Consider the following 15,709-nt stretch of genomic DNA (forward strand, 5'->3'; position numbering starts at 1 on the left):
ATGTAGAAAAGAACAATACAGCTACCAGTGGAACAGTTCCTCTAGAATAAATAGAGGATAAACATATTATCCAAAATTTAAAAACTACACCGTTATAAAGGATGTTCAGGAAATATTCATTGAGAATAGCAAGCTGAGAAACAACTTTCAGGCATTCCTACTACTGTCATTTAAAAAACACCCACTCTAAAGAATCTTTTGGTGAAAAGTACACAGAGCAGGGCAGAACATAGTCCAAAATGGCACAAAACCTTGCAACCATCCAAGGTGCAAAATATGTTAGATGATTTGTACTGCTACTTTCATAGCAACTTCACAGAAGTAGTAAAATAATGGGTTGTTATACATGCACTTCTAAGAATGTGGTTTATCTAATCAAATGCAAGAAATGTCCAGAGGTATGTTGTATTGAAGATACAGGCCGGACACAGACCTAGGATGAATGGCCATAAACACAGTTAAATGCAAAATGGCTGACAAATCAGTGGCAGCACACTTTTGCCAGTCTGTACCAAATATGTAAGGTAAGGTTTATCAAGGACATTTCTGGACATTGTAGTACTTAAGACCTTTTCCCTCTGAGCAACGAACAGTGTCCAAATTAGATATACATAAAGGAAACAAATATTTCTTAACACTGGTAATGCATGAATTTATAATGGCTTGTCTTGAATCAAATCCAAAATACTAACCATCTCAAAGTTAACAGTGCTGGAAAGATTTCTGAGGTTTGTGTAATGTTGACACCTGTATTTTACTGGTGACATGAGAGTAGTTATTCTCATATAAGAGAGTATCTATTGTCATATAAGGTAACGTTCTTGTTTAAACACTAGTAACCAAAACAGGAAGGCCATAATATTAAGAACATTTTGCCTTATAACACAACTGTGTTAAGTACTGCTACTTTTCATAAGTGTCTGTCAGAACTGAAGGCTGGCATGTCTACAGTTATGTCTCTGCCACTGTCTCTCAGTTAAACAGTACCACGTGTGGCATACTAACTACACATAACACCCACACATTCTAAGCTAATGTCTTATTGTCTGCTAGTTCCTGCCATTGTCACACCCATCACTGTGGCTCGGACATTACTGCAGTTACCTTTTCTTTTAACCAAAACATCTGTGTAATAAATATTTCATGTTAAGACAGACTGAGATTTTATCAATTATAATTTGTTGTTTTCCTTCACTGGCTTTAACTAATCTTCCTTCATGTTTATTTTTCTTGTGAATTATTCTATTCTAGGTGCTTTTTCCCTGTATGATTAACCGACCTCCAAGCTTCGCTGTATCAGACTCAGGCCCATTCATTCAGTAGGACTAAGAGCCATCCATATGAGTTGGCATCCAGGCAAACATCACCGAGTCTTGTGCTTTTTCCAGAATGCTGACAATGAGAGCATAGACCCTAACCCCATTGGATGGTTAAGTGTCTACCCTTCCCTACACTCATGCAGAGATTATGTTGGGGAATGAAGGTAAGACCATCTTGGCTGTATCCCCCTCTCCCCAAAATGGACCTGCTTATCTTCGCAGCTTGCACCATCAAGTATCTGAGTTGCTTAGAATCAGGGCTTTATCTCTTTATGCTATTAGTAAAGCTCTTATTACAAAATATTTTCTCAGTAAATATTAAAGTAGTTAAACCTGATAAAGGAGGGGGTTTAGTAATACTCAGTGATGAGCAATATAAGGAAAAGATGTTCCGTGTGCTGGAATCTCAAGCCTACTCTCCAGTTTCCATCAATGAAGTGAACGGGACCTACCAGAGAATTAGGGGCTTCCTTAGGGATTTATACCTAGCTGCCAAAATCGATATAGATACCTATCGATTTATTGACATCACCTTTCCTAAAATCCCAGTGATGTTCGGTATCCCTAAGATTCACAAGGATTTGGAAAATCCCCCAATGAGGGCACTTGTGGATGGTAGGTCCTCTATGACACATCCCAGTTCACGACTTATCGACAGTATCTTGTCAAAATACCTTCAGCTTATTCCAGGGTTATGTAAAGACTCTTGGTCTTTTTTAAGGGACATCAATGAGATACCATTCAATGCCATGGATAATTTTCTTACCATCGATGTGGTAGATTTGTACACTTCAATACCACACCTAGAGGCAGTGGAGTGGATTGGGTTATTTATGAAGGAACTTGGAGCCCCAAACAGTGAGATTCAGTTAGTTACGGAACTCCTTGATATAGTCCTTACATCTAATTACTTCATATTTGATAAGGACTATTTTCTGCAGAAGCGAGGTGTAGCCATGGGCTCGCCCTGTGGGGCAAGCATTGCAAATTTCTTTGTAGGCTACTGGGAGAAGCATTTTTTAAGGAATAAACCAGACTTGATGCAACATGTTCGATTTTACACCAGATTTCTGGATGATATTTTTATCCTCTTTATGGGTGACTGTAATCAAGCTGACTCATTTGTTCTTTCATTAAACAATTCTACAGACTTCCTCAAATTTACTTCAAAATTCTCCCTTTTGGAGATTGACTATTTGGACGTCAAACTTGTTAAAGACGTTAATAAGGAGGAGTACCTGTCTACTATCTTTAGGAAGTCGACGTACTGCAATTCTTTTTTCCATTTTTCTAGCTCGCACCCTTTTAAACAAAAACGGTCTATTGTCAAGGGGCAACTTGTGCGAGCAGGAAGAATGTGCAGTACTATAGATGATTTCCATCTCGAATGTGACTTCCTAAAAGAATTGTTTATTAGTCGTGGGTACCCATTCTCCTTATTAGAGGAATTAATTGATGAAGTTACAACCAAAAGAATTGATGGTTTTTATAAACCACTATTGAGTCAAATGAAAGTTAACCAAAGTAGTTTAACTACTCATAGTCCACGCACCTTTGTTGGTAATAGTGAACTACAGTCTGTTATTACTCCATCTCAAAGTGAGTGCACTTATAGATTTAATTTTATTACAACTTTTTGCACAGATTCTCAGGCCATTTGGTCTATAATTTGTAAAAACTGGCATTTTATTGCCAATAATTCTCTCTTAGCTGGAAAATTGGGACTTAGACCTAGGGTAACCTATAGGAGAGGAAATAATTTAAAAGAATTAACACAGAGGAACTTGAATAATAGCACATTCAGTAGACAAACAGGTATGTTTGCATGTGGATTCTGTAACTGGTGTAGATTGATTAAAACAGGTAACAGTTTTTCTATTAAGAACAGAAAATATCAGATATTTCATAAATTTAATTGTGAAATGAAATCTGTGATTTATATTGTGTTTTGCAAATGTTGCCCTAGCTTTTATATAGGGAAGATGGACCGCAGGGTCCGTGATCGTATTTATGAACATGATTATGCAATAAGAAAAGATAATTGTCAAAATGCTTTGGCAAAACATGTTCATTCCCACACTGGTCATAGTTTCGAATTTATGGTCATCGACCATATTCCAACTTCCATCAGAGGTGGGCCTTATTCCCTGTTACTCGAGAATCGAGAACTAGAATGGCAACTAAAATTAGATGCTTTTAGGGTCCCAGGACTCAATGAAAACTGCAATATACCTGCTGTTCTCAAATTAAGAAGCTATATGAGATAAATAAGTATACTTTACCTGGATAGGTTTGCTTCCTGTCTATATATATGCTTATATATTTATTTACTTTGAGTGGTTCTCCTACAGTTTTTATACTTGCTGATTTGCTTTACCAATATTTAAAACATCTAATTTAGCTTAGTGATACTTAATGAAGTTGTTTAGCAATAAAGAATAATATTAATAAACAATAGATGAATAATAGATAAAATAATTCACCTTTAATTGATTTCTTATAAGTAACAACTTCTGTATTAAAAGGAAAGTATAAACCTTAGAGGTTTTTCCATATAGATTTCCTTATGTAGATGTCTACCATATATTTATTTCCACTATTTTTTATTTTTATTATATTCCTTGTATTTATGTATAATCTTCTTGGTCTGTTTTGAAGTGTGCTTGCATGGTGCTGTTGATTGTGCCATTTGAGGAAAGTACTAATTTATTTCCATAATGGTGCGCTGGTTATTTTAAATTGTGTTTTTAGAAATTTTCAAATTGGTCAATTGTGGTATGTCACTTCCTGTTTTAAGTTATTTAAGATATGTGTTCTTAATACTTTAATGTATTGTCTCTGATGAAGCCACAAGGGGCTTGTGGCGAAAACGCTTGATTTTTGATTAATAAACTTGCGTTCAGGCTCTTTTACTATTGGAATAAGGTTGCTGTGGTGTTTTCTTTTTTTCTTTTTTACTAGTCGGCTTTTGTTTGGTTCTTGTCAATTTGCTCTAATGAGGCAGACGTGGCACAAATGAAGGAAGCCATACTTGCTTAGGGTCAGTCCCCAAGGGAGTTTGACGAGGCTATGTAGAAAAGAACAATACAGCTACCAGTGGAACAGTTGCTCTAGAATAAATAGAGGATACCCTGTGACAGGGTTCCACCAGTGACAACATATTATCCAAAATTTAAAAACTACACCATTATAAAGGATGTTCAGGAAATATTCATTGAGAATAGCAAGCTGAGAAACAACTTTCAGGCATTCCTACTACTGTCATTTAAAAAACACCCACTCTAAAGAATCTTTTGGTGAAAAGTACACAGAGCAGGGCAGAACATAGTCCAAAATGGCACAAAACCTTGCAACCATCCAAGGTGCAAAATATGTCAGATGATTTGTACTGCTACTTTCATAGCAACTTCACAGAAGTAGTAAAATAATGGGTTGTTATACATGCACTTCTAAGAATGTGGTTTATCTAATCAAATGCAAGAAATGTCCAGAGGTATGTTGTATTGAAGATACAGGCCGGACTTAGACCTAGGATGAATGGCCATAAACACAGTTAAATGCAAAATGGCTGACAAATCAGTGGCAGCACACTTTTGCCATTCTGTACCAAATATGTAAGGTAAGGTTCATCAAGGACATTTCTGGACATTGTAGTACGTAAGACCTTTTCCCTCTGAGCAACGAACAGTGTCCAAATTAGATATACATAAAGGAAACAAATATTTCTTAACACTGGTAATGCATGAATTTATAATGGCTTGTCTTGAATCAAATCCAAAATATTAACCATCTCAAAGTTAGCAGTGCTGGAAAAATTTCTGAGGTTTGTGTAATGTTGACACCTGTATTTTAATGGTGACATGAGAGTAGTTATTCTCATATAAGAGGGTATCTATTGTCATATAAGGTAACGTTCTTGTTTAAACACTAGTAACCAAAACAGGAAGGCCTTAATATTAAGAACATTTTGCCTTATAACACAACTGTGTTAAGTACTGCTACTTTTCATAAGTGTCTGTCAGAACTGAAGGCTGGCATGTCTACAGTTATGTCTCTGCCACTGTCTGTCTCTCTCAGTTAAACAGTACCACGTGTGGCATACTAACTGCACATAATACCCACACGTTCTAAGCTAATGTCTTATTCTCTGCTAGTTCCTGCCATTGTCACACCCATCACTGTGGCTTGGACATTACTGCAGTTATCTTTTCTTTTAACCAAAACATCTGTGTAATAAATATTTCATGTTAAGACAGACTGAGATTTTATCAATTATAATTTGTTGTTTTCCTTCACTGACTTTAACTAATCTTCCTTCATGTTTATTTTTCTTGTGAATTATTCTATTCTAGGTGCTTTTTCCCTGTATGATTAACTGACCTCCAAGCTTCACTGTATCAGACTCAGGCCCATTCATTCAGTAGGACTAAGAGCCATCCATATGAGTTGGCATCCAGGCAAACATCACCGAGTCTTGTGCTTTTTCCAGAATGCTGACAATGAGAGCATAGACCCTAACCCCATTGGATGGTTAAGTGTCTACCCTTCCCTACACTCATGCAGAGATTATGTTGGGGAATGAAGGTGAGACCATCTTGGCTGTACCCCCCTCTCCCCAAAATGGACCTGCTTATCTTCGCAGCTTGCACCATCAAGTATCTGAGTTGCTTAGAATCAGGGCTTTATCTCTTTATGCTATTAGTAAAGCTCTTATTACAAAATATTTTCTCAGTAAATATTAAAGTAGTTAACTTGAGTTAAATTTTTCATCTGCTAAATTGAACTTTGACTTTAAAGCATCCATCATGCAAGGGTAACCTTTATTTTTATGGCAGGCAATAACCTGTTTTTTAAAGTTTCATGATTGTACATATACATGCATACACATGCAGTGCCTGTTTTTGAGGTATAGTTGTTATACTTAGCATCTGAGCTACACACACCCCTTCATGTTTGCATTTTTATAATTGTCTTTTTCTTCTGCTGTACTAGGCAAAAGTGGTTATTAAAGCACTGTATCTAACATAAGTAACTGAACTCCCAGTGAAGAGCTCCTATTAGTCCAAAAGCTTGCATAATTGTAAAGGTATGTTTGTCAAATAAAGTACATTATATTACCTCTGTGTAACAGTGTTTTTAATTTAAAAAATGTATTGCTGGATGTGATGCCACTCTGTCTGAGGGTATGCATGGTGTCACGGACTGCACACGTAACTATGGCCAGTTTGCTGCGTCAACAGTTTTCCTGAAACATGTCTTTGTAATATGGGTGGAAACCACGGTAACCAATAAAAACCCATGTGGTCACAAGAAGGACATGCAGACTCTGTGTAGAAGGCACCCCAGCTAAAACCTATACTGGAGAACCAAGCATTATATGGCAGCAACTGTAACCACTGCATCATTGTTCCTCCTTAGCAAATAAAGTAAATTAAGTAATTTTTAAGGGAATAAAAGTGTGGGTTAGAAAAAAATAGTAAATGTGATTAACCTTATAAGATAGTGTTGATGTTGTGTGATTTTTGGGCAGGTAGACTCATGAACATATCCTAAATAGGAGACCAGAGGTTTCAATGAATGTATTCAGGTACACATGCAATAATTTATGCAGAAAACCATTTAGCTGACAGCTAATATTTTGACCATATATGATGAAAATGCACAAAGAGCTGAACACCTCCTTACTGCAGACAACAGTCTGAATCACTTTTAAGGGACTTGTAGGGGACTCTGCAGTAGATACTGTGCTGGCTGAGCAGCGATAAGCACACTGCAGTGTTCCTGCTCTATGTTATAGCATATTTAGGATGGTGGACTGGTTTTGGCATGTTGACAGAGGCCCAGAGAGTACTGTGCACAGTAACTGCCACATGCATATTCATATTGGTACACTTACAGTTAAGGCACTATATGAGTGCATATCTACCTACCTTAAAATATATATAACCCTGTTACCAAAGAGGTGTGTTTGCCATCCTAGAGATGGATATATTGCCATTTGGCTACCAGGGTTTATAGCCCTTCCACTATAGCTACTAAGCATGGGTGTGAATGTCTAGGTCAAGCTGTTTGTGATGGACCCTCGGTATTTGAACATCTGTATATTTTTGGAAATGGAAAGAACAGATAGTTTACTGTCAGTATGTTTACTCACAGACACGTCTGACTCTGATTGTACTTGGTTTTAATTTGTGCCTTGCTGACATTTGGTTTATTTAATTTTAGTTAATATGAGCCTGTTTTCACATTATACTATGGCTCAAGTGCCATACCTTTGTAGGTTTTGTGAACTGTGCCCAGCAGAGAATTCTGCTGACAACAGTAATTTATGTAACTATTCCATTTCTTGGAAATCTGTGATGAGCTCATGTATTTCATATCTTAGTTCATATTAGGATGCTTTAGTGAATCATACAGGACTGTAATGAGGTAGACCTTTTTAATACTGGTCCTACACACTATGATACGTTTATCAGTCTCTGCCATGGATATTAAAACTTGCATTACATTCTATGCTTTGCTCAAATATATAACATGTTAAAGAATAGATTGCTTTAAGGTTGAAGAAATGAAAGAGCTAAAAATTAAGAGGACTGACCAATTTTGTAACTGGGATGAATAAAGACCATACCTGGCCACCTTGACACCAACCATACCTCTCAAATGTCCACATTTTTGCAAAATATCTATTTTTTCTTCATATTTTTTATATGTTTATCATAAAATTTGTGGTTTTCTGGCAAGTTATTGAGGGCTGAAGGCACCAAATAATGACAAACATTTGGGTTTCAGGCTTCAGAAAAATGCATGCTAATGCAGATCCTGTTATTCTGGCAACCTTCTAAATTTATAAGAGCAATATTCAAAATTTGTTTCTGATTTTGGGTCTTTGACACCACCATGCATTTTAAAATCTCTATATAAGATTTGTTACAATATAGCTACAAGGGCTTCAGTCTAAAGAGAGGACAAAGTCAAACTCATTCAATCAAAGAAATATATATTTTGATTTCTTGAATTTATTGTGAAAATAAAGTCTGCACTCAAACAGCTATAATCTCATTCCAGTTAATTAAATCAGTCAAAAAGGCTTATTGATGATCATCCTCTGACAGAGTTCTAGACCAGAGGAAAAGGGTTCCTATCAGAAGACCGAAGACGCATTCTGTTGAATGCGTCTTGGTCGAACTGCAAATGTTGAAATCGCAAAATGACGAAGCGGCTTTTAAGCGAATTCTTTCCCTGGGAAAGAAGTTTTTTGGCCGCTTCCATCACTTTGCCGTTTTTGGCACTGTAGTGAGATCTTGGAGTTGGTATATTTAAGTAGGGGGGTGGGGGTGCTTGGGGCACAGCCCCCCACTTAAAATAGTGTTTAGTGTTTTTTTTTGTTTTGGGAACAGCAATTTTTTTCCCTGGGAAAAAATTGCTGTTCTGGTATTTCGCTCATTTACGTTTTCGCTATTTTGGATTTGATATAACAGCATTCGATCTTTTGATAACATAGACCCGAGGAAAACAGACCTGGTAGTACTGCAAATACACAGACATAGTTCTTTGCTGAAATAAGTGCACATTTCTCCATATTGATGAAATTATTCGCAACAGATCTTCAGTTTTTTGCTCCCCCATCACCACCACCACCAGAATGACCATTTGCTAGTGATGATGCCTTTCCCTTCCCCAAGTGCCTCTTCAACTAACTGACTTACCATCAGGACTGGTGCTGCTAAATTGTGAGCACAGTTGGTGGAGCAAAGAGGGAGATGGAGATGGAGATGTCATGACTGTGAAATCTGTTCTAATCTCAAGATATTTTTTGTATGCCATGTTATTTCCTAGAGGGGTAAGTGTACAGTGATGTAAGAAATGCCCATGAGATATTAACATCAGCCCTCCCCCCTCAGTGCATTTGTGAGACATTAATGCTGCTCTCCATCCCATGCTGGAAAACAGCATTTGGTTGCAAAAGAAACACAGTCTCTCCCCAGATAGATAAACTGGCCATCTGCCGCTCAGGTCCATGCCCTTGGCCAACTCTCTAGCTTCCCAGATCACTAGTCACTCCCAGGTTGCCAGTATAGCAGCTTGCAACAACTTTTCATTCCCTAAAATGGGCCTACCCTTTGTACAATACACATGAGCAGCTGGAGTAGGGGGAAGAGTTATTTTACCAGGTTCTTGCTTCTTTACTTCCCTTTATTATTCTTTTGATATGGGGCCACTTTATGTTGCTTTTGTTTTGTCCACTGTAGGTGAAATGCTGCCCTCCTTTCCCCATTCATGTTGTCTTTTCTATTGTGTCGCACTTTTCATCTGTTTTACTGCAGCTTTCATGACTTTCTTTGGGAACAGACATTGTAATAATATATCATAAGCTTCTTACCAGCAAAGCTGTGTGATCTAGACAGTTTTTCATAACAGTCATTGTTCCCTACAAAATACAGTGCAGGTCTACTGCTGAAGTCATGAGCGTGGGTGTAACTTTGGTTTAAATGTCAGGGTGGGGACTTCCATCCAAGTATGCCATAACAAATATGTGTAGATCCACACACACACTTACTTTCAGGAATTTCCCAACTTCACAATCCACAATGTGCATTTGAAATGCATTTTTCCTCAGTTATACTAATACCCTGCTGTTTATGCACTGTTGCTTTATAGCAGAAAAATTAAGAATGGTTATCTGACAAAGGCTAAGCTAATTTTAGATGATAACTAGAACACAAGAAAATAATTTTCACTTTCTTTGGGAATATATGCACTTACTTCAGGCATAGGTCTTAAAATCCATAATTCATAGATTGAAAGCTTGGAATGTCAGTAGAGTGTTTACAGAAGCTGTTTTTGATTCAGACCTGTTTGGAGGGTGGGTAGATCAGCAGGTAAGCTCTTATCATACTCTCCAAGGCAAGCCATAAGATTTGCTGAAGAAGCTGATTTTGCCAGAGATTATGTGCTTTGCTGGAGGAAAGTATTGGATCACGCTGGGAGATGGCCCAAAAAAGCCATGGGGTTCTACTTGTTATGTGAGGTATTTCAAAACTTTTTTCCAACCTTTTGATCCAGATATGTGTTACACCCCTCCATTACTGGGCATCTGGTGAATAATGCAATGTTGTTTATATTCTGGATTATGTAATCCAAAATATAATTCATTGCTGCTATTCTTAACTATTTTCTTCTTTCATTGCTTTGAAATAGAGTTTAGAGAGAATATATTATTCTAATATGCCACTTTGTGATATATATATATATATATATATATATATATATATATATATATATATATATATATATATAGAATACATCCACGTTGTTGAAAGACAACTTGTCAAATGGGATAAAAGACGGTACTGCTGATCAACAATCATCTGATTGAACGTACCAGCTTTTCTATTGTTCAAGATCACAGTACAGTGGGGATAAAGGAATTTGCTCTTTCCCCTCTGTGGTGCTGTCTCAGAGCTGATATGTGTAATTAGCAGGGGATATGTGGGTGTAGAGGGGGCTTAGTTTTCTTGTTTTGTTTTACTTTCAATTGTGTCTGACCAGTTGCCTTTTGATGTGTTGACTTTTCATTATACTGTCATACCCTTGGCAAATCCTCCTGACCTTTACCTTTTGCTGACTGCATGAGGTGAAACTGTTTGAGTGAATTTACTTCATGTGGAGAAAAATTATTCTGGTCATGTTAAAATTGGCCAGATCTATGTTCTTTGTAAGGGAATTGTTAGGTCTCAAAAGGACAGTCCTGAAGCTGTGGGGAAGTAGCCTATTCTTATCAAGAAGCAAGTGAAAACATTTTGGGCTTAGTGGGGTAGTGCCAAAAAATGTATCCCATTTTGTATCAGTAGTGTGTCCTCTTACGGATTTGAACAAACTGAAGATGCCCTTTATGCTGAAGTGGGCAGTAAATGCAGACCACACTTTGAATCAGTAGAATTAAAATAGTATGTTGAAAGCCTGTATTGGCATCTCCATATTTCATCAGGCCTTTTATAGTATATACTGATATGTCAGCGATAGGACTAGAGGCAACATTAGCACAGTGTGTTGATGTGAAAACATTCCATTTAGTTTGTGAGTTGAAAAGCAGAGCAGAAACTGGGTGTTTCACTGCTGAAACTGAATCTTTGGCAGTCTGATGGGCATTACCTTCATTAAAGTATTACCTTCTCAGCTGTGAATTTATACTATTCTTACACCATGCATCACTGAGAACACAAAACTATGATGGTCGACATTTCCTTGCAGCCTTTTAAATTGACAGTGTTGCACAGACAAGACTCAAACCACCATAATGCACATGGCCGTAACTGGATTAATGGACCATCTGCTGGACCTGAAACATATGGTTTCAGTCTTGGGGGATCATTATAACATAGTATGGTGATTCTCACCTGTAGGGTGTCTTACAATGACATAAAATAAAGTAAATATTGTAGGTAAATAGTGTAACTAGAACTTTTGCTTTAAAATAAGTATAAATTATGTGTATAAAGGCTGTGCATACAACAGCTGCTTTAAGTAGTTAGTAGATGATTATACAATGACCCCCCCCCATTAATATTCTAAAACGTGCATGCTGACTGGTCAGCATGCACGTTGTAAATCAGAGTTATACTAATGGAAAAAGGCCCGGTCACCCAGACTTTTTCCATTAGTATAAGTCTTTTTTTACAGCAACAGAGAACGCAAGATCTCTGTTGCACACTGCCTCGCTATGTTAAAGGAGTTTAACATAGCGAGACAGCTTTAAAAAAAGTAACAGAGATCTTCCTTTCTCCATTGCTTATTTTAAAGTTGTCACGCAATGTTAAACTCTTTAACATAGCGAGACAGTTTGTAAAAAGCAACGGAGATCTTGCTTTCTCCGTTGCTTCCACCCACATCTCTGATGTACTGCGTAAGCATATGCATGCGCAGTACATCAGAATTGCCACAGAATACCAGACAGCTGCAGAAGGGCAGCAAGGAGGCATTATACAATGCCATTATTTAAGAAAAGTAATTATTTTTTTCTTAAATAATGTCATAGCTATAACCCTGTTCTGGGTGTGGGTAATGCTGGATTTACCCACGGTTGTCTTTGTTTGGCCACTCGGGCTTCGCCCCTGTGAACAAACCACACCAACCGTGGCTAAATTCAGCATTACCCACACCCAGGCGTGGGTTATTGCTATATTATTGCATGGGTCAAGTAATAGAACCAATTATGTAACTGAGCAGCATATAAAAGAGAGGGTTGTAGGCCTGCCAGACCAGAGAAGTTGGCTTTTCATAGAGGGACAGTGGTTGCCTGGAACATCTGGATGTTATGCTTCAGTTAAGAAGAATCACTGTGGACTCTTCTGAGAATAACTGTACCTGTCCCTGTGAGAGAACCCAGAGGGGAGAGAATCTACAGGAGAGCATCTGTATGCAAATGCAGAAAAGAACTGCTAGTCTGTTTTGGAAATAACTGTTGCCCTGTTTGTGGAAGTTGTGTAACTTATCAAAAAAAAAATTGTACTCTATATATTTTTGTTTTGTTCAGAAAATTATTTTGGTGTATTAGGTGGAGTAAGGAAAAGTCTGCACCACTGTCTTTTGTTTTATAATGAAAAAAACTCACATTTTGATAATCTTTGGACTTTTCAGTGCATTAGTATACCAGTCCTTACTTGTTTGTACACCTGTATCCTGCAAATGCAGTATATCAATAATGACAGAAATGTATTTGAAATAAAATTGCATCTATAAGTTTCACACACCATTCTATTTTATATATTAATGCCTGCAGCTTATTTCTGTGATCATTTGTAACTAGTACTTTTCTCCCTGAGTCTTCACTGAAAGTAGATTTCTTATTTAGTTGGACCATCCTATTCAACCAATGTAAATAAATAAATGAACAAATGTCATAGAGAAATGAATTCCTCCAGGAATGTCACTTGTGTTATTGTAGCATTTGTAAGAACAGTCTGGACAGGACATAAGTAATGAATAAACAAGTGGTAAAAATGATGGACAAATATGGACCCCCAGGTACACTTACATTTTGAATATCTTCATTTTGTCCACAAAGCAGCAATAATGGTAAGGAGAAAGGATTTGGGATTGTATGTCATATTCTGAAAAACATCATTAGCAAGTAGAGATTACTCTCAGAAAACAGAAATATGAACCCGATGCTTCCTTTTATGCTAATTCAGCAAGGCACTGCGCACTTCTCCAACAGTGCAGAGGACTAAGTTTGTCAGCTGCTAATTTGCTTCTTTTAGTGGCACAGGGTTGGAGTCCTACATCTTTCTTTTGTCAACTGAGTGACACTAAGCAAGTCACTTAACTACTGATTCTGGGCTGAGTTAAAAAAGGTCTGTAGGAATCAGTCCTTTTCCCTGATTAACCAATAAAAAGAACAGCAGAGCTGGGCAAATTAAGTTATGAAATCACATGAACTAACTGTCCTTCTCAACCTCTACACATTTAGGGGATAAACGTGTCTTTAATGCTTAATTTTTATCATATATTGTTTGAATCATAATGTCTGTCCTGAAACAGGACAGAAAAAACATAAGGTTTAGTAACAAATGAATCAAAACAGTGATCAACACCAATAATAAACAAAGTTTTGTTACCTAGCTGTGAAGGTTCTGGAATAAAATACCCTTATGCATATGCCAAAGTATAAGTTTAACTCCATTAAAAAAAAAAACAAAACTACAGAACTGTTACATGAAAAATGAAGAGTATACAGTTTTCAAGCTTCTCCGTTACCTTTAAGTGTTAACTTTCCCTGTAACCATGTGCCATCACTTACAACTTGAAGATCACAGATGCACAGAGCAATGTCATGGCATGATGTTTCCTACACTTTAACAACACTCTGGGATTATTTACAGGATTTTAAATATTTTTATATGTAATTCCAGACTCTGACCACCTGGAGGCTGGCATATTGACGTGGTTTGGATAAATCAGGTTGCCATCCAGTATCCCAGAAATCATTGTTTGGCTCAAAAATGTTACATCATGCAGGCCTCCATTTGCCTAAAGTTCCTGTCATTTCATAGATGTTGCATGCGTACAAAAGTACTGAGTAAAACAGAACAGTGTAAGTAACATTCCCTGCTGCTGGATGACTACTTAAAACAGAAACAGTGCAAATGCCACAGAACACACTCAAAGTGCTGTTTACTGCTGCCTTTTTTCTAATTTTGTTTAAATGGCACTAATTTGTGAGACAATGAATTCCAGTCCATTTACTTCTCCCCTCCCCCATAACACTTAGCTTCCCTAGCTGTCAAAATCCTGAGGGTAATTTCACCTGGTAATTCCATTGATTGGCAGATCTCAGCAGGGTGCTTGACTCATGTAATTTAATCTTTGTTCTAGCATTTCCTTTGTTAGAGGGGACATTTTTTTGCTGCACTATAGCCATGGCCTTACTTGACTGCAATCACATCCAGTAAGGTCTTGCACCAAGGAGCTAAAGAATAAAACATTAAACTATTAACCAGTTTAGATCTTTATTAATTTAAGTGTTAAGGTATCACTTCATGCTTCCACCTTGTTAAAAATTGAGATTTACATGTGCAAAGTGTGTTGGTATGCAGTGTTTGCCTTCATATGTTTTTACTCCACTGGTTGGTTTGCAAAAAAAAACTTTTTGCAGTGTCCCTGGATTTGTCTTTGTACATACAAACCACATTGCTATATTTTCCCCTTCCTTTTTCTTGTGTCCAGAAGTCACTTATAACAAAGTACATTTTTTATTGATTTTTTTTTAAATAAAGGACATCAAGGTTAACTTACCTTGAATCAGATAATGGATGCCACTGCAAAGAATCACTTGAATATTTGTGCATGGACAAAATCCCTTACTAAATCTATTTGCCAGCCTCCAGTTCAATTGGTGCTATGGCTTTAATATACTGGTGTGTTTGTTCATGCCTTCCAAATATCTCCACCATTACATACCAGTTTTGCAGTGTAGTAACCACCGACATGCCCATACACCTTTAGCCATCAATATGCAGCTACTCCTGTTTATGTGAGTATGTGAATTCATTTTCAGACTTAAGGCGTGGAAGCTGCACTGAATAATTCTAGGTGCTTATTCAGGTTTCACATGGTGCTTGCTTAGAGCTACTCTCATGTTAAGCCACTATGAATATGTTGCACCACCACCTCTGATACCAGGGTAATATTTTAATCGTTCTATTCCCGCACTGCAAACTAGCAGTATCTGGTGCAAATACAACAGAGAAGTATGCAAGTGATACACCGCCTAAGCATCATTTGCCATGCAGAATGTACAAGTATGCATACCAAATTTCTGTATTTCCAAACATCGGTGTTACTACACTACTACTGAATAAAATGAACAGCACTCAGGCTAGGGGAAG

This window comes from Protopterus annectens, chromosome 1.part0, assembly GCF_019279795.1.
Source record: "Protopterus annectens isolate FY-2018-M chromosome 1.part0, PAN1.0, whole genome shotgun sequence".
Classification (NCBI taxonomy): Eukaryota; Metazoa; Chordata; order Ceratodontiformes; family Protopteridae; genus Protopterus; species Protopterus annectens.